The sequence below is a fragment of the Oenanthe melanoleuca genome, chromosome 1 (genome assembly GCF_029582105.1).
Source record: "Oenanthe melanoleuca isolate GR-GAL-2019-014 chromosome 1, OMel1.0, whole genome shotgun sequence".
In the NCBI taxonomy this organism is placed as follows: domain Eukaryota; kingdom Metazoa; phylum Chordata; class Aves; order Passeriformes; family Muscicapidae; genus Oenanthe; species Oenanthe melanoleuca.
Window position 1 is genome coordinate 30,647,584 of NC_079333.1, and position 25,737 is coordinate 30,673,320.

General features: G+C 39.9%; 1 protein-coding gene across 1 annotated transcript in view; it reads right to left on the reverse strand.

The window, feature by feature from the left end:
- The window catches only part of TENM4 (teneurin transmembrane protein 4), a 1,506,484-nt gene that overhangs the window by 390,608 nt on the left and 1,090,139 nt on the right, over positions 1–25,737 (reverse strand). The window contains exon 9 of the mRNA XM_056495278.1: positions 989–1,086. The gene's annotated coding sequence lies outside the window, so the exon portion shown is untranslated. The remainder of the gene's footprint in view (positions 1–988; positions 1,087–25,737) is intronic.

Here is a 25,737-nt window from a genome sequence, read left to right on the forward strand (position 1 = left end):
TTTTCTGTGTACTGAACAGTCCCAGCTTTGCTTCCTTTCCATTTGAGGTGTCCCAGCAATGATCTCCAAGCAACCTTCCCTCTTGTTGTCCACTGTGGACAATGCCACCACCCTGTCACATGCCTGTAACCTTGGTTTCATCTTCAACTCATACCTCCTCTCCCAGATGCCTCTTCCCAGTAACACTGAAGCTACACACACATTCAAAGTATGTTCTGTGTATCGCACTTCAGATAATGCCTCTCCTTGCTCTCTACCCATCTTGGCAAATCTCTTATCTCAGACTTTATCTTTGAATGTGTCAATCACTGCAGAATCCCTTTCGGTCACTTACATCACAGATGTAAATTTCCCCTGATGATATTCCCTAGATACAAAGGCCATTTTTCCAGATATAGCATTGATTTCCCTTCCCCATTTCTATCAACACTAGGCCGTCTGTATCCAATCAACCCATGCAGGAATTTTCCATAATCTATGCACTGGATTTATCAAATGAGTGCTCATGTATTTTCCTTCACGCTGCTCTCTATAACCACATATACAATTACCTTGCTATTGCCTTTTTTTCTCTGTAGCAACATTTAAAATTCTCTGACAAGGACTAGGTTGCAGGTGTGCTATTAGCATTGCCTGTCACATTGACCAGCACTTACCTATTACATTCATAGGTCTCCTCTATCTGTCTGTCACTATCCACAGCTTCCTGATTTCTAAGATGTAAGTCATTTCATGCAGAGAATGTCTATGTTTCTAGAGTGCCTGGCACAGCAGAAATGAACCCATGACTGAGAATGTGATGCAAATTATCCTTGTCAGCTAATAAAAATAGACACGGGTCAATAATGGACACGTTGTAGAGAAATTAGAGAAATTCCTCATGACTTCAAATAGAGAAGTCTGCTCAAGAAACATTACAACTATCATAATTTTATTTTAAATAATAAAACATGATTAAAACACCCCAGGCACTGGCCATAGTACTCACTTTTTGTAGTTGCCTTCTTAGAAATATCTAGGAACAATCCATCAAATGCTTCTTGTAGGATACTGTTTTAACCTAGACATGTGTTATTCTCAGTCTACCTGAAAAATACATAGACATAAAAAAAAAAAAAAAAATCAGTGTTTTGTTCAGTAATTTTTAATTTATTTGCTATAGAAAAATAAATTAAAAACAACTGCTTACTGTTATGGGTATATCTAAAACAGTCATCTATACATATGTGGTTCCTGCTGTAATTTCACATTAGCACTACTAGGGTATGGTTACTCATCTCATAGAAAGCAAAGCATTTGTTAAATACAAACTAACTTTTCTGTACAGCACTCAGAATTAAATGCCTGTCCTTGACCAACTGTGCAAACATCCATCCCTTTGCCAAAAGAGTAACTCATCAATTCCTCTATTGTAAGTTCAAGGGTTTCCAGTTAACACAGCAGCTGTTCCTTTCCTCTTCTGTGTTTTTGCAGGCTTCAGAAGGTAAAAATAAAAATAATAATGAAAATTATCTATGTGGTTATCTCAAATATCTCCTTCCTTTCTTCTTCCTTTGTTAGAGAGAAATGACTGAGATCTTCCAGAGATGCCTCTTGCTGTTTCCACTCACATCAGTAAATTATATCCTGAGTTGTGTGTGGCATCGAAGAGCCCCAATTTAATGATGCATGCGTCACAAATCTAGCACACTACAAGCAAGAGGTTCAAAGAAACTGTATAACAACACTGGGGCTCTTCTTCTGCCTCTCATTAGCTAATTAGTCTCCAGTCTCTTTTCTTAGCTTTCCCTTGTCTCAGGAAGACAAAATCTCATACAGGTGAGAAGGTGGAGAACACAACAAGAGGGTGTGTATACATTCACTGGAAGTCACATTTGCCAGACCCATCAGCTCTCCCAGGCTGCCCACTTTGTTAGATATGAATCTATTCTGCATTCACTCTGGTGCACAAGGTCTTGCAGAATTGGAAAAAAAAAAAAAAAAAAAGATAGAAGGCTGAGTGATGGAGTAGCATACTGTTAGGGAAGTGGGATTCCATGTCTTTCATTGGCAACTTCTTTCTGCATATATGGTCCAAAACTACACTGACCTTTTAATCTTGCCAATTGCAAATTAATTTTGAATCCAAGCTGCCTAGTGAAAAGGTGCAAAGGTCACTTTTAAATAGCTGCTGTGCTACATTGCCCTTTACTCCATGGTCACATTCTTTGTCTTTCTCCCGTTAATTCTGCTTCTTCAAGAACACTCCTTGCTGCTGATTGTGTCCTCGTACAGATTATTTCTCCTCCACATGCATTTTTCAAAGCTGCATCTCATTTTGTCATTTCCTGCCTAAGGTTTCCAGTCTCTCTATTTTTTCTGATTTATGCAGTGCCTCCCAATTTGGATCATTTGTGATTTTAATTAACACGTACTCTTTTCCTGTCTTCTGGCTAATGAATGAAGATATTTAAAGAAGACTGGACTCAGGACTGCTCCCTGATGTTCCCCCACTAGAAAACTCATGTGATTCAACACGTTTTCATTTATTATCTCACTTTGCTAATGGCCCTGTGGATAGTTTTTAATCAACATCACAGGATCCTTATCTAAGCCAATCTGAATTAATTTTGTGAGTATCCTCTCTTGCTGATGCTCACTTCAAATAGACAGAAAACAAATGCAGAAGAGGCCATCACTCACCAGAATGCTTTTCTGTGAGACCTGGAAATGAGGAAGCAGTGAGAATAAATTTTTCACTTTCTTCTCTCAGAACTCTGATTGACTTAGTATCCCCTGTCACCATAATACCTATACCCCCCCTGATTTTCAATATATGCATTTTAAAACTACTTGTCAAGGCAGAGAAGTGTTATTACTCCCACTCTGGAGAATAAAGTCCAGCATAGAAAATATAAGGAAGTCTGCTCTGATCCATTAGCAGTCATGGTTAGAAATTGAGGGTTTAAGGTTGCTCTTGCATTTACACCTCTCTTCTGGAAGTTACTGGGATATGCCTACCTGTGCGCCTCTGGGATGACCCACCAAAGGCACCATCAAAGTGATTTCATCTCTTAAACAATAAAAATCCAACCAACTAACCAACCAACCAAACCCAACCCAACCCAGCCAAAACGACCCAAACCCCTAAATGCCAATACATCCACATTTATATCATGACCTGAATGCCATCTTGAAAAACTGGGCCCAAATAATGAAAAGTGATTTATAAAAGACGAGACCCAGGTACTAAGAACACATAACTGCCTAATCCAGATCAAAGGATACAGATTAAGTCTTACAGCAGTATCTGTTGGATCTGGTCCTTAAAGTTATTTGGGCATCTCCTTCTCACTCAGCTGGGTTTTGAGGTATTTCTGATGCCCTGGACCAAAATGTTTTCCTTGATGCTATCCAGGATATTTATACTAGATTTGAATCCAGATCCACAAAGTCTAAAATGTGGTCCCCACCTAAGAACTTTTTTCCTATCGAGAGGATAATTATGCCATATGACAGACACTTCATGGCTCTATATTCCCCAAAGTGTAGGGTCCCACTGACTACATGCACAGCATCCTCCACAATCACCTCCTGATACACACTTTTAATATGGTAGTTACATTCCTTTTGGATGAAAATTTAAAACACCTTTCTGCTACAGCAAAAAGGTATTTATAGCATGGACTTATTTATGTGGGTAATTTATTTTCTGAAATATTATTTGATGTTTCTGAATGAGCTCTGAATTATTATCAAAAATTTTATGTGATTTTTAATAAAAGCCAGCAGGATTTTTTAAAACATTGCTAATATCCCCTCTTCTCTCCCACCCTCTTCATAAATCAAAACCCATGAGGTAAAAACAAACAAACAAAAGCCTACCACCTCCATTAAAAAAAATAAATAAATAAAAAAGGAAAGGAAGAAAAAGAATGAAAAAGGAAAGGGACCAGTATTTCCAGAAGTATCAGCAATCATAAAGAAACTAATCACAAGCTAAGAAATTATCTAAGGGAGCGCAGAGGGAGGTAACAATATGAAGAAGACAATTTAGAAAATATTTGCAGAAGCAAAATTTATAAATACTCATTATATCTTTTAAACACATGTCCAAATTAATATGTGTTCTGGCTTCTTCCTTTCTCATTAATATATTTAGTGCAAAAAGATATGTAGGATAAAATATTGTCACTAATATTCTCTTCATATTAGGAAATAATTACACAGTTTTTTCACTCCAAACTTTTAAACATGGCCCAGTTGGAAATGCATCGCCTTTGACTTGCTAAAAATAAGCATAAGAAACTTAATCTAAGTCCATCACCAACACAATTTATACTCTATACCACTTCTGTAAAGTGTAATTAACAGTGCATTGCTGCAATTTATTATTGGTTTAAAAAGCCTGAAAATCAGATCCTTACAGCAAAATGGGAAAATGGGAAGCTATATGCCAGGCATATTATTCTGGCTTATATTAATTCAGTTATTTTACCTTTGGTGCACATCCATCTATCTATACAATGTGAATGCTCCATTGAGAATGATACTGGGTACTGAACCTTTGGCTCAATATGAAATATGAACTCTGAAGCATAGCTGCAATAATACTTCCATTTGCATTATTATGATTAACATTCCTCTGAATAGGAAGCATCCAGTAATATTAATTACAGAAATAGTGAGATTCCAATTGTCATAAATCACTGTGCAGTGCAAAAAAAGCTCTCAGAAAACAGCACAGAAAAACGCTCTTGGGGTTTTATTTTCTGAGTTCACTTCAACCTCATTTCACCAGGCCTTTTCATTTGTGTCCATTGACAAAACAGAAGATATGCTTTTCTCTTGATTAACACATTCTTTTCAGTAAGGTCCCAAACAGTTTTCACATGAAAGATTGAATCCAACAGAGCATGTTTTTTCTCATTAAAGACTTAGCATTCATCCACAGTTAATTTATCACAAAGATACTTCCTGTCTCACAGGAAGGAGACTGGCCTTACAGCCAATGTTATTGGTCTGATCAGAAGTTTTCTCCACAACAGTTGAAATTAATGCCTTTTTAAAGATGGTGATTGCTGATTTAATTTAATAAGTTAAAATACAGGAGGGGAAAAGATATAAAGTTTCTCTCTTAAACCACAAGGAGATACATTGCCTTATTTGAAGCAATATAATCACTAAATCTGCACAACCTTACAGAAATTTTATTTATATATTTATATATTTGTATCAAGTCAACATTTCCCCTTCACTGCCATTTCTTTCCTCCACAGTTAGCAAAACTGTCAATATTCATTGATTCATCAAAACAAGCAACCCTGACATTTGGTGCATCAGCTTTCGTTTGTAACAGGCATACAATGCAATGATTTATTTTGATGTATTACATTGTACCCTAAAGAGCATCCAAAAATAAAAATGCTTTCATTAGAAATGTTGTGAAAACAAGGCATCTGCATCAGGGACCACACACAAGGAAAGAAAAATTTCTTGCCACCTGTGCTCTTTAGTCCAGACTTTTGATGGTTGGATTGCTTTGGAGTTTGCTTGCTTGGGGATTTTTCAGCTATGTTATTTCCAAATGTATCATATATTCAAAAAACAACTGACAGGTCTAAGCACTGTTCAGAGCTGGAAAGAGCAGATCTTTTCCAAATGTGTGCTGGTTTGATTAACTCACAGTAGGTGGGATGCCCCTGAATAACTGTGATATCCACTGAGTTCCTAATGACAGTACCCACCTTGCAAAAAAAGCCTTTCCTGAAATGGCAATTGGTGCCAACCTCAAAGACATGAAAAATGGTCCTAGATGATGGCCGGGCTGCCTGGCTGCAGCGGGAGGGAGAGGAAAAATCACGGACATAGCCTTACCAAGGATATTCATACTAACTGGCATTTCTGGCTGAGAATACTTTAGTCTGCATATTTGGTCCTGATTGGAGGACCACAGGTAGGAAACATGTTCCAACTGCAAATAATTCTTTTAGCAGACATTTACCATTAGGCACAAGTTTAAGTCTCACTGGGGATAGCAGAGCTCAACATGTCCTTGAAGTCAAGGGTTCTCTCAGAGGGCTGTGGCTGAATGGGGACAGTCTAATGAGCTGGAGACACTTGGGACCAGGCTTAAATACATATAGGCCTACATATACTGATTGCTGCTGCTTCTGATGGTGTCTGCTGCACACTTCTCTCCAGCTCCTTTTCCATTATCATCCTGTGCTGTAAGCGGTGACACTGACATGGCGACTAAGTGGAGCGAGGCAGGAAGCAGAGACAGCAAATGCAGAAATGAGCTGAAAATCATCCTCCCAAATGAAGGCCTGCTCACAGGACAACATCTCATTATTTTGTTCCCCCATGGAGAACAGAAAGACACGACTGATGTGTTTGGAGATCATAGGCATGTTCCGAAAGGCAGCAAATGAAAGCAGAAGAGTCTATTTAGGTTATGCAGAGCCTTTCTTACGGAAAGGATGCCTTTCTGTAAGATGGAATTTTGCTTTGCAGTGACTGAAGCCCAACCATCACCATAACCTTTTCACTCTCTACAACTCCCTGAAAGGAGGTTTTAGCACCATGTGGATTGGTCTCTTCTCCCAGGTAACAAGAAACAGGACAAGAGGAAATGGCCTCAAATTGTGCCAGGGGAGGTTTATATAATACCAGGGAAAATCCCTTCACCTGAAAGAGTTTTCAGGCACTAGAACAAGCTGACCAGGGAAGTGGGCAATTTTTAACTTCATCAGACAGAATGGTGCCCAGTGGAGCAAGTGTTTTGCACATCCCAGTCTGTTCCAGTCCTTTTGTAAGGGCCATTTCATTGCATTTTGCTTCTTATGTTTTCTTTGGTTGGTTTTTTTGTCGTTTTTTTTTTTTTTTCCTTTAAGAAGGGTGAAGCTGTTTTTAAGTGGCTTACAGAGCAGGTTAAAAAAAGGCTGCACAGTGAAGGCTTCTCATTATTAAGATAATTTTCTCGGTGTGTAGTAATTTCAAGTGAAAAATTGGATTTCTAGGAAATTATAGTACAAGTAAAGGATGTAGAATGTGTCCCAGAAGAATTACATTTTAATGTTCATCAATGAATTGCAGTGCTGTGCTCTTTGCATACCAAGGTCTTCTTTTCCACTTGTTGCAAGATCACCAAATATGCTTTGAGTGAAAAATTAGCCTTCATGTTCTACTTTTAACTGTGCCATACCTAAGTCTCATTTGCTTGATACGCTTATACACTTTGGTCATCAGAGATGTATCTCAGCTAACTTCTGATATCTGCATAACAGAAGTTAAAATGCTATCAGCCTAGACTAAGTTACATGTCTAGTTTTAGTTGAATGAGTTACCAGTCAGTCAGTCTCACCCTAGGATATGTTTTCTCAGTGCAAATGAATAACCACTCAACCAGTTATTAATTTTACTGTTGTGCTGACAAAGGCTGAGCAGCATTTCCGTAATGACAGTGTTCAAAATATTGCAATATACCATTTACCAATAACAAATTTGGTAAATAACTTATCAAGCCAGGAGAACTTAAGGACAAAATATCATGTTCTAGTCAACTGGAGCTAAGACACAGGGCATTTCCATCAGCTTGCAAATTTGCAACCTTAATTGAGCTGCATCTGCTGTGGAAGTTTCACTCACTGAACTTAGATTTCAAGTGGACAAAGAAATTGTATCAAAGGGCAACAACTCTCTCACAGAAAAACTGGTCTTCTACTACTTGAAGAGTTTAAAATTAACACACCAATACTATGAGGCACTGGAACAGGCTGTCCAAAGAAGTTGTGGATTCCTCCTCCTTAGAAGAGTTCCTAGCTAAATTGGATGGGGCTCTGAGAAACCTGGTCTAGGGGAAGGTGTCCCTGCCATGGCAGGGAGGTTGGAACTAGATGCTCTTTATAGTTCCTTCCAACCCAAAACATTTTAGGATTTAATATCCATCTGATCAAGGTTTGCAAACATCTTAGAAAGCCATCATTCTTGCACATTCTTGTGAAACCTTTTTTTGGATCTTACTTCAAAATTTGCTTTGACATGCTCATAATCCATACAGCAAAATTCAAAGCATTAAAATATGCCTTTTGTGCAATACCATCGCCAAAATAAATATTTTCCTGGTCTACTGTGGGGGAAAAAAGTCTTCTTTGGCTTCTGGATCATTTTTTCAGCTACTCCTTTATCTGTGGGAAAAAAATATTTTTTCTGTTGAGTTCATTTAATAAGTAAAAACATTTCTTCTGGCCTATTTGAACTGTGTATTTAAAATGTCATTGTAAAAGAAAGAGTTTTTGTATTGCCTAGAAAAGTATCACAGTATGTAGCCCAGTTCACAACAGATGTTTCTGTAATTGTTCCTTGATTCTGTAGCAGCTTCAGGTTCTTCAGCAGAGCCTTGACCAGCAAGCAATAAAATGTAATTTGACCATCAATACACTTTTTGTTAAAGCTGTTAAATGGAAGGAATAGTCTTCTCTTTTATCCATTGCTGATCTAATCCAAAACCCTTTCAAAGCTTCAAAGGATAGGCAATTGCTGCCCCTATTTTTTTGCCAGTGGGTAGGTAGGCTGACATTGAAAAGTTTAGGGGGGCACAGCTATTGAGCTCAAGGATGGAAAACTTGACCCTAACAAAGGCTGGAAATTGTGGACTAAGCTACATGGACCCAACATTTCTTGTAAACTATGAATACACCTGCATCCCACCTTACAGATTCAATCTCATCATTTTGTAAGTTATTTGTATGTCTGAACTTTGACATACTCTGGCTTGGAAATCTTGAGGAGAAGTGAGACTTCCTTGCAAAGTTTTTATCATATGCCATTGATAGTACTTTTCCCTCAAAAAATCCACTGAATAATCTGTCTTGGCAAATTTCTTAAGGGTAGAAAACAAAATGCCAGACACCAATGATTAACATGCTGTAGGAAGTGAAAGCTCTCAGTACAACCATTGCATCAAATTAATGGTACCCGAAATGGATATTAAATAATTTTTGAACATAATTTTAAAAGATGTTTTCTCAGAAATTAAAAAATTATGTAGCTGCTGGAGTGGACCAACATGTAGATGGGTTAGATAGTTCTGCATCACACTGGGGCCTGAAATGTTGTTCTGAGCCTATTCCTTGATTTGCAATTGTTTCACTGGTCTAAATCAACTGGTTGTTGCATTAATAAGAACAGTACAATGTGAACAGAGGGTAAGGACACTGCTCCTGAATCTGAGTGCTTCTGTGTTGGAAGGATGGACTCCTCGCCCATGTCTATTCCCTTCCTGGTGGTGTAACTTTGCTGGGGAGGGTGTTGAGAAAGGGAAGCACTTCAGGTGGATCATGTAGGATTATGCAGACATTCCCTCTCCTGTGCCTCTGCCTCCAGCTCAATGTGATCACACCCCAAGACTCGACATGCCCAAAGGGGTACAGGCAGTGGTTTATCTGGGTGCTTCTGACCCTGAGAGATGTCATCATATGTGTCAGGCATCTTCTGGGCTGGTAGGTTGGACGCGACACTTTAGAAAGACCTGCACCTTTCCAAATCAGGAAAGAAAGGCCAGGTTGGATGTCCTGGGACATCCCAAATGAATCAAATTTTTAATTCATCAGAGAATACACTTGTAACTGTAGCCTACCTCTGCAGCCCACAACATGTTATGTCCCTCCCATTGCAGCGTGCTTGGTAGGCTGTCCTGTTGGCCCTCATGCTGAGGCAAATGTAGGCATGCTGTGATGCCCTCTCTGGAAACCATGGAAGAATTTACCTCCTGTATTTAGGCATCTGAATGGCTTTAACTACAGTCCCCACTGCAAGGGAGCAATCAAGGTTAGAGCTATGGAAAGGTTTTGTGTCATTTGTAATGACAGGAGAAGTCTGTGGCCTCTGAATGCCCTTTGCTCCCTACATTGTCTATTCTGAAAACCTAGGGTAAGTAATTTAGATACTTCTGGAAAATCCCAAGAATGAGGTGGTATTAAAAAAGGTCAAAGCATATACTTTTTTTAATGTGGCTGAATATACATACACATGTACACACACACATGCATCTACATATATATACATACACACATGCACATATATATGCAGTGAAATTTTCTGTTATCAAAAGAACTACAAATAGCACATGAGCCCTGAACAGCTGGAGCTAGATTGGTATATTGTACTGTACTGTGGTGACTCAGCACAGGAGTATTTAATTTCCTCCCAGAGCCAAGATGTCTCTCCTTCTCAACTAGAAAAGACTGGGGTGCCTGAGCTGCCTTTGTTTTTACTGAGTACCTATGATGATACCTTGTAAGGCAGATGCTGTGGATAAGAATTGCAGCATTTTTCTTAATTTCCCTTAAAATAAATAAAAAATGAGCATTCAGAAGAGATTAAACATCACAATATTCACATTCAAATGCAAAAATCCCACTTCAGTTCCTAACTCTGCCAGAAACAACTTCTATGCCATGAGAAAAGCCTCATCACTAACCCTCAATTCAGACCTTCTTTCTATTTATTTAGCCCCTTAATAAAACAGGAACACATATTCTGTCATGTGCTGGAACAGCATGAAGGAATCTGTTTAATGAGATGCAATAACAGTCCCTCCACCTGACTTGTCACAAGTATCTTTACAGCTGTGTTTGTATCAGGAAAAGTTCACTGAATTCAGGAATAGTTCACTGAATTATTTTTTACAATCAGCCTTACTATCATCCCATCCCTACCCAGTTAATAATTTGCAGAAAAATAAAATTTTCTACAGAAAATTTGTAATTCTCTAATGGCAACAGCCCCCCCATCCAGGCTACCTCTCAGGACAATATCTTGTACAAACTACATTAAGTTTTGACTTGAGCTACTCTTCCTCATTTAATTAGCAAGGAGGGTGTCAAGCTAATGTTATCATCTTGAGTAAATTGATGGAATTTTTCCCTGCACAAGAGAAGTTAAATAAAAGCAGAGGATCCTCATGCATCCCTCTTGCTCAGTTCCCTCAAGTATATCCCTCCTGCTGCTGCTTAGTGTAGATTGGCATTTTACCTCTTATCAATAGGTCTCCATCATTGTAAACGAGAATGACTATCCTTGGGACCTGGTTTTGTAAAGCAAACCTATATCCATAGGAGCAATTAGTCCCCTGCTGTGAGTTTAGACACGCCAGCTACACTGCAGCTGCTGTCTGTTGCCAGCACTAAATTTTCCTCAGTAGTGGATCAACGTGTTTAAACACTTTGATCTTCTTTATCTCAGCCAGGAGATTTGAAAGCCTCCTGGTAGAACAAGTTTTCTTTCGGGTGAAACTCCATCTCATCCACCATTTCAGTGCTGACCCGAAACATTTGTGCTTTATTTACTGGAGAGGCATTGTCTTTTGAAATGGCTTCTCACATCCTCTCAGGAAGACTTTTTTTTTCACTCCCCCCTAACACTGAGCTTAAGTAACGGTACTTCAAACAGCAAATAAGAGGCACAAAGGGGACTCAGTCTTCTACGCAGCAATTCAGAACCACCTTAATCTCCATCACGCACTTTCTGATTTTCTTTTTAATCTCCCACAGCACAGTGTGCACCAAACACAGCTGAGAACTTGCTATTTAAGCTGCCTTTTTACTGTTATGCTACAAAAGCTTAACTCCTGCTTGGAAGAGATGAGCACAAATGAACAAATGCAAAGGAACAGGCATCTTAGATGTGGGTACAGCAGAGTAGATGATGGGAGATAAGAAATAGTGTCAAGTTGAGGTTTATTCTATTCTCTCACTTTGCAAGGAGCCACAAGTGAACTATTAGTGATGTGAAACTGCTGAGCAGGGAAAAGCATGGGGTGACTGTCAGGCTTATTTCTCCAACCACTGAAGAATTCCTGATTTTCCTATCCAAACTAACCCTTTCCCTCTTTGTACACCACAACTGTGAATAGGGAATCCAAATTAAATCTTATTAATAATATTCCTTACCTGAGCTTTAGATTTTAGATTGATTTACCACGAAACTGACTAAATTTACTCTCATATAAGATGTTACCTCCTCTGATTATAAAAAGAGTTACACTGCTTGTAAAACTGATGGAAAGAGGCAAAGAACAAGCCTTATTGCAGCCTTTCAGTACTTAAAAGTGGCTTATAAGAAAGATGGGGATAGGCTTGAGTAAGGCCTGTAGGGATAGAACAAGGGGTAATGGATCTAAATTAAAAATGGGTACATTTAGAGTAGGCAGAAACAAGTTTCTTCAGGGAGAGTGGTGAGAAACTGGCACAGGTTGCCCACATAGGTGAAGGATGCCCCATCCTTAGAAAAATTAAAGGTCAGGATGGCAGGCTGGCTCTAACCAGCCCGGTCTACTGGAAGGCATCCCTGCCCCTGGCAGGGGGGTAGAATTAGGTGACCATTAAAGGTCCCTTCCAACCCAAATAATTCTGTGATTCAGTGATTCTGGAAGCAATCCAGAGAGTTTCACAGGTATTAAAGCTTTCTGAATGCTAAGATCATATTAAAAGAGCTGTGCTCTTATCAAAATACTTGCTCAGAAATGCAGACAAAGCATTTTCCTTCACCCCAGTATCTGGTGCTGGCAGTGACACAAAAATAACAGAATAATTAAAATAAACAGCATAATAAGAGACTTTTTTTCATAAAGGCTTTCTCCCTAGGCATGATTTTAATACCACAGACAATCAGAAGGGTTGATAGAGAGACAGATAACTGAGTCAAAACTTAGGTGAATTTTGTTTCTGCTGCAGTTTGAGTGCTCCCACCCTGCACCAGCTGGTTTTATTACACAGGTGGATGGAATGTGTTCTGCTCCATTTCCAAGGGAGCCACACAAGCCTAGCATAAATCAGTCAGCGAGTACCTTGAACCACACATATTAGGAATGTAAGCAAGAGGAATTCCAAAATGAAGCATGTTTAGACAAAGAGGCAATTATGGCATGGAGAGGAAAGGAGTGTAAAAATTTCATCTGAAATCAGGGACGGAGCACAGTAGCTCAAGGAGGTGGAAAGTCTGATTCTTTATTTATATAGCCTCATAAATGGGGTGATTTTAATCCCCTGCATATGATACACCAATATCTATTAGAAGTGAATATCACAGACTGATTCCCAAAGAGGATTTAGGAGACTGGTCTTATAATATCCACACAGTTCAGTGAGCCACATTCAGGTCTCATTTACAAAGAGTCTGCCCAGGTGTGCTTTTATGGACATTGGAGTTACACAAAACAGAGGCAAATGATACATAAATGTCGTGGGTTTGCACTGCAGACACAGGAGGAGTGAACAGAGTGGCTCATGTGGCTGCATGCTGCAAGCTTGACCATGAAAATGCATTCCCAGTGGGTCAGCACCTGTTTAGATAAATGGTTTACTTGAAATACACAGTGCAGGAGAGCTCGCTCATTTATCCATATGGCACTAACACGAACTGCCAGCTGTGGCCAGTCGTCCAATATGTTCTCTCTCCATCTACGACATATGAAACCATATGGAATCATCTATCCATTAGGAAGAGATCATTTTCAGACAGGAAGGTTTTTTGACACAATTATTAGCTGTGGCGTTCTTGACCAGGAGCAGGCTGAAATAAGCAGGAAACAAAAAGAGGCTTATGTTGTCTTAAAGGGTCATGTGAAGATTTTTTTGTTTTTAAATCATCTTTCAAGTTCCTTTTTTTTTTTTCCTTTTTTTTTTAAGAGTGCCTTTTATCTCTCAGCTTAATGTCATTCTGCTGCATGAGATGCCCTTCTCTTCACCCATTTCTGCAGCGAGTGATTGTGGCACATGAGGCCACTGGTTTCCTTGGAGTTTGGGTTTGATTGGGGCCAGCAGACAGGTATGTGACTTGCTGGAAAGAAGCCTCTTTTAGGAGTAACTGCTGAACACCCTGTTCAGCAAATAAGTGGTCCCAAAAACTGTGACTCAAATGTCCTCCTTGTCAAGTGTCCTTGTCTACACAATGTAGACTGTGCTCTGAACCAATGTTAAACACTGTATATCAGCATAAAATCAAAGGAAAACAGTGTCAAAACACAGTCACTGGCTGAATTCAATAATATCTTTATTGAGACAGAAAATCCTATTAAAGCAGTTTGTCTGCTCTGAATCTGGAATAACTCAATTACTCTTGATTTGCACCAATGCAAATGAGATGAGAATCTGCCCCCAAAACACTTGCTAGCTATGCTCATTGACATGATCAGAAGTACAGTGTTCCCTATAATCAGCCTTGGTTTACCTCTAATGGATATAAGCAGAGACAAGAGCCTCAGGCATTTCAGGCTGTGGAGTGAATAGCTGATCCATGTCTGCCTGTAGAGTACACAGATTATGTATGGAGAATCAGAGAAGCTTATTTTGGAAATTAAGCAGCCCTCAAATAAGTCTGGAAATATTTCTTAACAGCAGCACTTACAGGTACAGGACCTCTCCTCCCATATGCATTGTACCTCACCTAATCTAGCAGAAATCTGAGTTAAATCAGCATGCAATGAAAATAAGCTCTGACCTGTGGTACAACCCAGACTACCCATGGAAGAGAAAGACAGCGTAACTACTACTAACTTTAAAACTAAATTGGAAGTAAGAAGTTCTTTGATCTAGCACCCTGGTACTTGAAACAAGGTTTGGGCTCTTACATCCAGTGATTACAGACAGACCAGTCTGCAGACAGTTCAGAACTCCGTTGTACCAAGTGCAGACTCAATACATGATGCCAAACACAGGTGAAATTTTTTTAAGTGATTGGTTACTGTCTTCCCCTCAATATACCAGGGGCCCATTTCCAGTTCTTTTCTTCCCTTTCTGTTTTATAGGAGTTGAGGATATAGATCTTTTGAAAGGATTTGCATCAGGGTAACAAGTTTTTTGCTTTCCTGCTAGCAGTGTCATATCACATATTCTGAAAAAGAGAGACAGACTTCTCCTTGTGGTACCACCACAGGCCACGGTTAGGGAAGTAAATGGGAAGCCAGAATGAAGACAAAAAATATATATCTTTTTAATCGATCTATCTGATGGTTATCAGAACACTGTAAGAAACACCAACCAAGAATCTTTGCAAGAAGTCTAGAAGCTACTCACACCATAACAAGAAAATTTGATGTGCAGTAAGTGGATGTTTCAGGCAACTTTTTCCTGGCTATATGGCTATATGCAGAAGGTGACCACAACAAACACATTAAGTGAGAATTCATATAAAACACTTCAGATTATTATAGGCACCTATTCACAAACAACACAAAGCACCTAAAATCAGGAAGCTATATCTTCTGCTAGTTAATGCAGAAATAATAAAGTAACATTTAAAATTAGTATTTAACTAACAGAAGGCATGAATAGCCCAGTAATTGTCCACTTTGCTGACAAAACATGGAGGCAATGACTCAGTATTGCCTAGAGACAGCAGTAACTGGGAAGCAGGATACATGTATTGTTTCCTGTCTATGTGGAATGAGCTCCATACATTAATATTTCCAGGGACATTAGCCCACAGTTTTCCACACTTTTCTGACACTCTAGTTCAGCTAATAAAGGATGCTGTTGACCGAATATTAGTCACAAGCAGCTGTTCCACCACTTCTCTCTTTTCCTCATGACCAGGGACACTTTCATGATGAATCTGATGCTTATGAGATGATTCTGAATAACTTTTTTCTTTCCCAAACTACAATAATACTGAGCAGCACTGGCATATTGGCATCCCAGGAAAGTTTTAGTACTCCAGCAGTTCAACTTGAAGGTTGTGATCCCAGTTCTTCTTGCAATCACTTATTTTTGTGACATCATGACAATTGCTCTCTCACTGATGATTTGCCTTTCTTTGGTGCTTTAACTGCTTGTACTTGACATGTCTTCACTATGCATAACTGACATGTTTTACAACACCACATGCAAGCATCTCACCAGAGGAGCAGTTTAGCTCAATGCCATGTCATGCCATGCCTTAGTAGTTCAACCCATTGTTTTCCCAGCCTTAAATCCATACCAGCAATTTTCTCACTCATATTTGTCACTCACTGCCAGCTACCAAGTCAACACATCACTTTAGCTCTGACATGTATATCTCTACTTTAGGCTACAATTTGAATCAAAATGCTTTTTAAATCTACTAGTGTTTTGGTTAGGACTGTGGAGATCATAATCAATCAGGAAGTAATAAAACAAGATAATTCATATGCTTTGACACATTTTTATGTACAGACAGGGTGTTTAAAACATACAGATCCATATACATATTCCATCTAGCCACCAAAAGTTCATAAACTGGCATTTTTTGCACTCATAACTGTATTTGAACAAAGGATCTTAAAAATTCAGCAACATTTAGAGGTTGCTGTTCCAACCTAGTGTATTTGCTGGTAATTGATAGGACTATTTGCTTTGTTCAGTCTTTTTCTGTTTCTACACCCACAACAAACAAGTGCTGCCCATTGGTGCCAACCTAAAAGAGTATTCTGAGAACATGGATAGTAACAGAATTCATCCCAAGCACAAAACTTTGTGGATATATAAAGAATTAACAAAGCCTACATGCTGCACAGGCCATGCTCCCCACCTTGAGTAATAATCTCTTCTACAAAGAAGTTGCCTTCCCAGTTGTAGGAGCAACATGCTCTTGAGCTGCTCATCAGCCAATTTCATAGCCTTTGCACTAAGATCTGGAGAAAGAGTCATCAGAAGTTATCTGCCTTAGTATGTGTCACACTTAGCCTTAAAAAATCCTGCAGGTGTACTTATTCTCACAATTTTTCTAACATCTCTGGTCAAAGTCAAAGCCAACTTGCCAAATGTGGCAGAAACTACATCAAACTGTAACAGAACCTAAATTCCTTCTTATATCTGTTTTATTTAGTGGTTGGGAAGAAGATGCCCAAGACACTCTATAAGGTTGATCAGATGGAAGAATTCTTTCAAGCTGCAAAACTAAAGATTACAGCCAGCTACTCTTTGAGAAGCCCCTGGCACATTTACTCCCCAGAGCTGCAAACAACAAACCAGACCTTTAGACAGGTGGAGTCTAGATAGAATTACCCCAGCTTTTCATTAATTTCAGTAGAGATGTATTGACACTGACACGGAATTAGTGTGAAGAGTAGTTTGTCTCTTACTGTAAAAGGCAAATGCCATCCAGATTTAGGGTTGATACCTGGATCTTGTCCGTTGCCACCATTTAACAGCTCATCTATGCCTCCTATTCCTTTTCCACTTGTCTACTGAGAAGTGATGCCTTCTGGGACAGGGTCTGTCTTACACACATTTATCTGCAGAGTGATGTTACCTGAAACTACAGCTGCATGTAACTGCTGAAGCTGTACTCAAATACAAATATTCAAAACAAGAGCAAATTGTCTACACCTACATAATATCTTTTCTGTGTGAGAAAGGGAACAAGCTGCAAAAGTCAAAGGCAGGTCTGCTGTGATGCAGTACTATGGTTTGTAACAGTACAGTTATTTTAGTAGAATATTTATATTCTCAGAAGACATAGTTACACTGCTAAAAATTCCAGTCTGTACTGGAGTAGAATCTCTCACAATGCTGCTGCAATCCTGGCTGATACCTGTAGATTTTACTGCAATGGAAATAATGAATAATAAAAAGTAATAATTGAATGTGAACTGTATGCACTGGGCTGTCATGGGTAGGCAATACAAATGACTTGCAGAAATTCTTCCTGCTCCTCTGTATTCTGCTCTTGGTGACAAGCTTTTTGTCAACTTTTCCTACACTGTTAGCAATGAAAATGTGCATGTGTGGCAGCCAGTAACTCAAGCTTCCCATGGGGACAGTTAATTCTCTGCTTCTTGGTCCTGTGCTTATTTCCTTCAGTCACTTTCCCCCTATGGATCCAGTAACAGAGCAGAAAACGTGCCGGAAAGAGAATGAGAGCAATAATTAACCACAAGGAATGAAGGAATGGGACTGCTTAGAAAGTGCAAGAAGCAATGGCATGTCAAACAGCAAAACATCACTGCTTAATGGTTTAAACACAGAACATGAAAGCCTTTTTCTTTCCTTTCCAGTGACACACGAGTCTCCCTATCCACAGAAATATCTCTCTGTTAAAGGATAACATTAAACAATCCAATCTTTAATAAGCCACTGGAAACCCAGAGGCACAAGACAAACCCCCTTTGTTTATCACAGACCTTATATGCTCAGAGGTCTTCAGATGAATGAGGTGCCAGACAGCAGTCTGAAGGGACTGGGGGTATTAACTCAACACCCTCCATCAGCTTCACAAAACCATCCCTCCATGCACTCAGATCCCACCCTGCCTTTCCCACAGTGGCTGAGGATAATGGGGAAATTATTCCAAAACTATAAAAAGTCCAAAATAAACTCACTTCTGTCTGAAACTCAGATTTTATGCCACATATTTACAGGATCTGCATCAGAAGAAAAAAATCTTAGCTTTTATGAGTTCAACAGCAAAATTCCAAAGGAGTTACTCACTTGCCTAGGTAGGGGCATCTAGTTCTGATTGAGATGTCCTGGGATATCCCACAGCTTGTTGCCCATCTCATGCCCACCTTTTAGAACACTTTGTGACATCTCATCATATAGCAGTGAACGCCTGTGTCAGGTACCTGAGCTCTTCAGTCTATTCCAGGCTACAGTTTCACCCCAAGGCTAGTTTGTGATGAGACAGCAGAGTTTGCAGAAAGTTTCCTTTTCTTGCCTGGATCACACTGGCAATTAGTCCTTGGAGAGCAAAACACTGCAGAGGCAGGACGAAAGCATATGAACAGCACAGAGCTCATTTCCTCTCTGGCTGGCATGGGGAGCAGATAGAGCCTTTAAACAGCAAGTGTCAGAAGAAAAACTCTTAGGTCTGGATGTCAGGTCTTAAATTTTTTTCTTATGGGTAGGCTGAAAATTCAAAACTGTAGCCTGTTAAACAGGGATTTGCCTAATGCCTCATATCAAGCTCACTGAGTTCTGGTCTAATATCAGTTCTACACCTGCGTGACAGTGTTGGCTTCCACATCTGCAGCACTGGGGCACCAGCTCTACCTAATTTAATTGCAAGCATTAGATCAAGCTGCAGAGATGCACTTTCAAGAACTGGGATGTTTGAAGATCCATCCAAATCCTTGATCAAGACAAAGCAACCCCAAGCTACCTGTTTCATGTTTCTCTTTCAACACCAAACTAACACGTATGGGAAAAAAGCTTGTGTGCTTTTCATGAAGGCTGGGCAGGCAGGTTTTGCTCAGAATTTTTTTATATCCAGCTCCAAGTGCAGCCACCTGGGAGCCACTTGACTCCCAGGCCTGGTGGAACTCATGGCAACTTCCCAAGAAAACAGAGCCTGTTTTTATCTTTATCTTTAAAAGTGAAGCAACCCAGAGCTCTGTCCCATTAGCTACACAGGACAGATAAGTTCAAAAGCACTTTGGCAGGGAACGTGTATCTGACACCTTTCCTATACATGGTGCCCCTCCAAATAGGTTTCCTAAGCTGAACCACAGCTTATGATAGGACTTGGTAAAACAAAAGGGGATTTGTGAAGGTATGTGGCAAAAATGGGCTGGCTGATAAGACACGTTATGCCTAGAAAACTCCTTTGAGCTTACAGTTCATCTAGCTGGATGATCCCGTATGTGATGTTGAGAGATGAAAGGTGGTGAAGCCTTATGTAAACAGGTAAGCAAATTCCTGCACAAAGTATGAGCCCTCTCTGGAAGTTGTGATGGAGAATCAAATACATGTGGGCTGAGTGAGAATTCCTCATTTGCACCAGGACAGCAGTGTATAACAGCCTCCTTTACTCTGCCTCACTCCTCACACTTGCAGAATAAAGACTCACAAAACCTTTAAAGATGCCAGCATGGTGTTTACATCTTGCTACAAGGAGCAGTGAGCAGCAGGATTTTGATCAAGAAAATCTTCTTCAGAGTGAAATAATCACATGAAGGGGAAGAGAGAAAACAGGCTGACTGTAGATGTTATAGAAAAAGATACTATGATTTTTCTTGAACTTTTGGAGCTAGTTTTTGACAAATTGCAGAACTTCCAAAGTCTTTAAGGCAGCCCCCAGTATAGGATGGACTTATACATGATCAATTTGTACTTTCTCTTTCTTACAGACCCCTTTGATGATTGGAAAGCTGGACATTTTTCAGAAGGGGGCCATCATGGCCAGGGAAGGGTTACAACAACAGATGCCCCACATTTGAAGTGCTTCTCTAAGCCTCTGTATGCACACAAACAAGAGATGCTGCTGAGCCTCTCTTCACGTTAAAATAGATAAAATCAGGTCACTTAAGACAGAAAGAACAAAGAATGAGACAAAAACAGAGCTCAGAAGTCACCACGAAGGGAACATCATGTACATGTAAGAGTAACGCAAAGGGAAAAGTGAAATTCCTGCAGACTCCAGCTCTTGCATGAACTCCCTCTGTTGCTATGAGAATGACTGGGGTTTTTTTCCAGCCTTTCTTTCCCCACCTACAAAACGGGGACAGCACTTACATAACCACTTGCAAAGTGCATAGGAGGATTAGCTGGCTGTCATCTGTCATATGAGCAGACCTATGAAAGTGCAAAGGAGTATTTTTAATAAATACCTCATTACCTCATTATATTTTTGACTTCAATTCTTCCCAGGAAGGTCAATTGCATTTTTTTTTCTGCCATCCTCCCAAAAATGTGCAGACACCTTAACCATCTCATCCCTGTTGAGCCACCTTTACCTAAAATGACTCACACACAACATGATGTGCTTCTCTTGGTCAGTCACGTATGCAAGTCACAGTGAGCAGCACATTAAACAATAACAGATTGATTTGTTTTTTAATAATCTGACCTTGCTTGATCTGGACAGGCAATGGTGTTTTACATTCTGTCATGCTGCAAACATGACAAGCTATGGATCCTTGTTATGCTGCTGTGAATATTGAGTGATTCCAGTGAAGGATTCAGAATTCTACCACAGAAATAGAAATCAAAATAACTGTAAATAATGTGGGGTATTTAAATAACTTGGAAGTGGCTGCAGCCTTACTCTTCAAGCTTTAAACTGCACAAGCCTGTGAGATTTTGTGTTCTTTGCAGCTAAGGACTGGAGCAAATTTCTTTTCCATCATACCCAAAGCCTATTTCATTTGTTCTAATCAAGTTGACCTGGATTCACTTGGCTTCTGCCAAGTAAAATTCACTGTACTGCTCAAGAAAAAGAAAAAACAAAGCCCTCACATTTGGCCAGATGTAATGACCCACAGCTAAAAAAAAAAAATAATAAAAATTCATCAGCGTATTATTTTATTTCTTTAGTTGATTTGCTTTTGTCTCCTAAAAGCCTCTGGGACACAAAGACAGCACTAACTTTACTCCCTATCACAATGCTCACAATGCTCAGTGATAATATTAGCTTGACCCACTTGAGTGCTGCAATGAGTTACGGCAATAAATGACTGAAGGCAAATTGACTCTCCTCATTCTCCACAATGCAAGTCTCAATGCATATGAGAAGACTTGTTTGTTTTTTATCATTTTGAGGGCTTACCACTTAGCAAGGAGTGCTTTCTAGGGAGAGGGAAGCTGCCATATGACTCACCAAAGTTGGTAAATAGTAATTTAGACTGTTTTTTTTTGCACATTACACAAAAGAATGACTATAATAGAGCTGGAATAACAGTGGAGGTTACTTGGCACTGTTATTCTGTCTTTGGCGAACTTGCAGTGCAGAAGGGCAGTTCTGATGGACATGACACTTGGGCTATGTTGGAGAAGTGCAAAATGACAATCTCAGAAAGCAGCCAAGAAAACTGAAAAGGATTCAGTCTAACCCTTCTCCATTTTTTTTCATGGAATTTTCCTAATGGTGGCCCAACTGCTTTCACAAGAAATTACAGCACAACTTCAGTTTCTACTTTGTCACGTCATCTTCATAGCAGAACAGACTGCAGCCCCTGGCCGACTTTGCTCATACCAGAATGCAGTTTTCTGCCCTTTTTGCTTCCTTAGGTCCTTAAGCCACTACTCTAGATGACTAGATCCACTTCTATTCCTGAAGTGACTGAAAGCCCTCTTCAAATTTCTGTTACTGCTGAGTGGAAGCCTCACTGACCTTCCTTCATCAGGCTATGACAAATGATCTTCCTTCCTCTCTTGAGTATGAGATACAGAAGCAGAAATAACTGTTTGCTTCCATATCCCTGTGAAATACCTAATTCCAAGCCCCCTGCCATGGGCAGGGACACCTTCCACTAGACCAGATTGTTCAGGGACCCATCCAACCTGCCCAGGGATGGGCAGCCACAACTTCTTTGGGCAACCTGTGCCAGTGCTTCACCACCCTCACAGGAAAGAGTTGCTTCTCAATATCTAATCTTAAGGTGCCATTACTCCTTGTCCTGTCACTCTGTGTCCTCTCCTGCTCTCTTGTAGCCCTTTCAGGCACTAGAAGGTCCTCTAAGGTCTTCCTGGAGACTTCTCTGAGCTGAACAACCCCACTTCTCTCAGCCTGTCTTCATAATAGAGGTACTTTAGCCCTCTGAGCATTTTCACAGCCTCCTCTGGAGCTGGCCCAACAGGTCCATCTCTGTCTTATGCTGGGAACCCCAGAACTCAATGCAAGACTCCAGGTGGGGAGCTTGGGGATTAACCAGAGCTGGTCTTATCATCAAATCTGATTAGGCTTGGATGTAAATGGTTGTAAATATGCTGCTTTGAGGAAATGAAGAGCAGTTAGATAGATCTATCTGTTCCTCCTGAAGTCTAGAGAAATATTTGTCTGATACGAGATGAAGAGAAAAATGGCACATAAGACAAGTGGCTTTGGACTCATTTTAAAGATACTTCCTCATTCAGTCATAAAACATTCCGACCATTTGCTTCAGGGATGGTCAGAGCTGGATGTGTCTTCCAGGGCTAAGGATGGGATGGTCTCCATCCACTGTTTGCTTGTAACTGGAGGGTTCACTTCATGCTGGCATTTCTTTAGGCAAAATGGAGGGAAGGGAAGACCATCACATTTCTTAAATTCATTACCAATCCTCTGCTAGTAAGCTTCATTGCTAATTATGATTTTTTTTTCTGCCACACCAGAAGGCAGTTTGTGCCAACAGAGCATGATAATGAGAACAGGAGAGCTATGTTTCCGAGATCAAGGCTTTGCATACCAAGCTGATAGAAGGGGAAGATACCTTCATGGATTGGGAACTCTATCAAGCATGATAGGATTGCTCTATCAATTACATTCTGGACAAGAGTTACACTAATCTCCATCACTAAAGACTCATTAATTAGACATTTAAGAGCGAGCACATAAATAAAACACCTCTAGACTGTAGACAGATTACATGCATGCATTCAGTTCTCTCATGGATACACTTTCCTCACAATTCATGCTACATGGCTATGGGTAAGATTTTAAAATTTAATACTCCAGGCTAGGAAGTCCAGAAAGTACTTCCCAAATAATCTACTGCCCATACTGATCTGAGTTAAGGCCAGCCTATAAATGGTGCACCAGGCAACTGACTTGGATTGTCTCTGTTTGTGGGTTTTTGTCTTTTCTTGTCATTCTTCCAAGATGGCGTGAAACAATAACTGCATTCTAGAAAAAAAACAAAAAACAAAAAGACAAGAACATTCTTAACTTGACACTTAGTTGAGGAACAAGAATAATTCTTCCAATGGATTAATGCAACACCTCAAGCAGTTTACCAACACAGTTTTGTGAATGCAATGATATTAATATTTTACTTCACTGCAGGACTTTTACTTCCAAAAAACCCTGAAGATCTTTGCAAATTAAAATTTGTGGGGAAGTGTCATACCGCAATCTGAGTTACTTCAGCAACTCTGTGTGAACACTTAGCAGCAGGACAGTGAATACTATGAAAAAGGCCTGGTTAATGTTTTCTGTGAGTCAAAACCACCCACAGTCTCAAAATTAATTCAATGTTTTAATGTGTATGTGATAGATGAAACATTCAGTTTGTCCAGTGAAGCAGTTTTCAGTTCCTCAGCAGATCAAAAATCATTGCACTTTATAAATTTTTGTAGGTTTGCCAAATCTTTACAACTTGGTCCATTTTCTTCAAAAATTCGGTTTCAGTTGTGATCCTTAACTATATAATTTATAAATAACAATGCAGCAACAAAATCTGGTGGTATATAGTCACCAGGTCTGTAAGTTGGTTATTCTTTATAAACAAAATTATTTCAAGTTTTTCTTGCAAAGAAAGCCTTACAATTATAAATTTTCTCTAGATAATTTGTAATATAGTTTTTCAAAAAAGCTCTAAAAGAATTGAGGCATTTTAATTGACTGGAAGTACATGCATTTGTTTTGTTTTTGTTCTCTTGAGCAGTTGTTTGTATGTCTGCTTTAGCTCTGCCTGACACAATAATTCTGCCCCCTACTTTTTGTAATCTTCGGTGAATCTCAATCTTATTTCACAGCTGCACTGCTTCATTCCTACTTGCCTCAGGCTGAGGAGAGCATGCCTGAGCAGAGCCTGAGCTCTCCCTCAACACTTCTTGGCATGTACATGTGGAACCCAAGATGTGGATTATTACCAAATAACACAACTTTAACTGTAGGAAAGAGCCAGGCATAGAGGAAATTGTGACTCAGAAAGGAACACTCTGTAGTACTTCTTGGCTTCTCCAGGGCTGCTGTAAGTGACTCATGGTGTGCAGCCCTTGCTGAAGGCTCTGCACAAAACTGAGTGATGCTTTCACACTTGGTGAATGTCAGTACAATTCCACTGAGTCAGAAAGTCAGTGGGGGATGATGACTTGCATCTGGCTTTTCCCTCCATACTCATCACTGGTCAGGCTGCACCTTGAATCAATCCTGTGCTGTTCTGGGCTCCTCAAGAAAGACATGGAGGTACTGGAGCAAGTCCAGAGAAGGCCAACAGAGCTGGTGAAAATTCTGGAGCATAAATCTGATAAGAAGCAGCTGAAGGAGCTGGGTGTGTTTAGCCTAGAGAAAAGGAGGCTCAGAGTGACCTTCTTACTCAACTCTTGTTGTAGTATTAACTACAACTACCTGAAAGGAGATTTTAGGCAGGTGGAGGTTGGTCTCTTTTCCCAGACAGCAAGTGATAGGACAAGAGGAAATGGCCTCCAGTTGCACCAGGACAAGTTTAGATTGTCTGTTAGGAAAATTATTTTGACCAAAAGTGTTGTAAAGCACTGGAATCCAAGCTTCCCAAGGTACCCAAGGAAGTGGTGGAGTCACCATCCCTGGTGGTAGTTTAAAGACATGTAAATGTGGCACTTGGGGACATGGTTTAATGATGGACTTGGCAGTGCTGTGTTAATGGATGGACTTGATCATAAAGGTCTTTTCCAATCTAAACAATTCCATGATTGTAAGATGAAGCATGCCCCAGACCCTCTCTATTCCAGGTGAATGCAATTCTTGTCCCAGGTATCATATCAACTCTCTCACCCTACTGTGGCCAGGGACTGAGCTCTAGCTGACGTGCCAGTTGCTGGCATTGTTTGGCAGCTGGTGTTACACGGTTTTGGTTTTGACCACTCCTGCTGAAACTCACCAAAACAAATCAGCTCTGGAGAAGGTAGGAATGAGGATGTGAGCTGCGTCATTTGGGCTATAGATACTTGTCCTTTATATGATAATTAAGTCTCCAGAAGTCTTTTTTCTCTATGTTTTCGGGGATTTTGTTTTGTTTTGGTTTGGTTTTTTTTTAAACAGCATAAACACAGCTGTAGAGATCCCAAACGAGCCGCCTACTTTCAAGGGAAATTTCCCTGAGCATGCAATTCTCAGTTT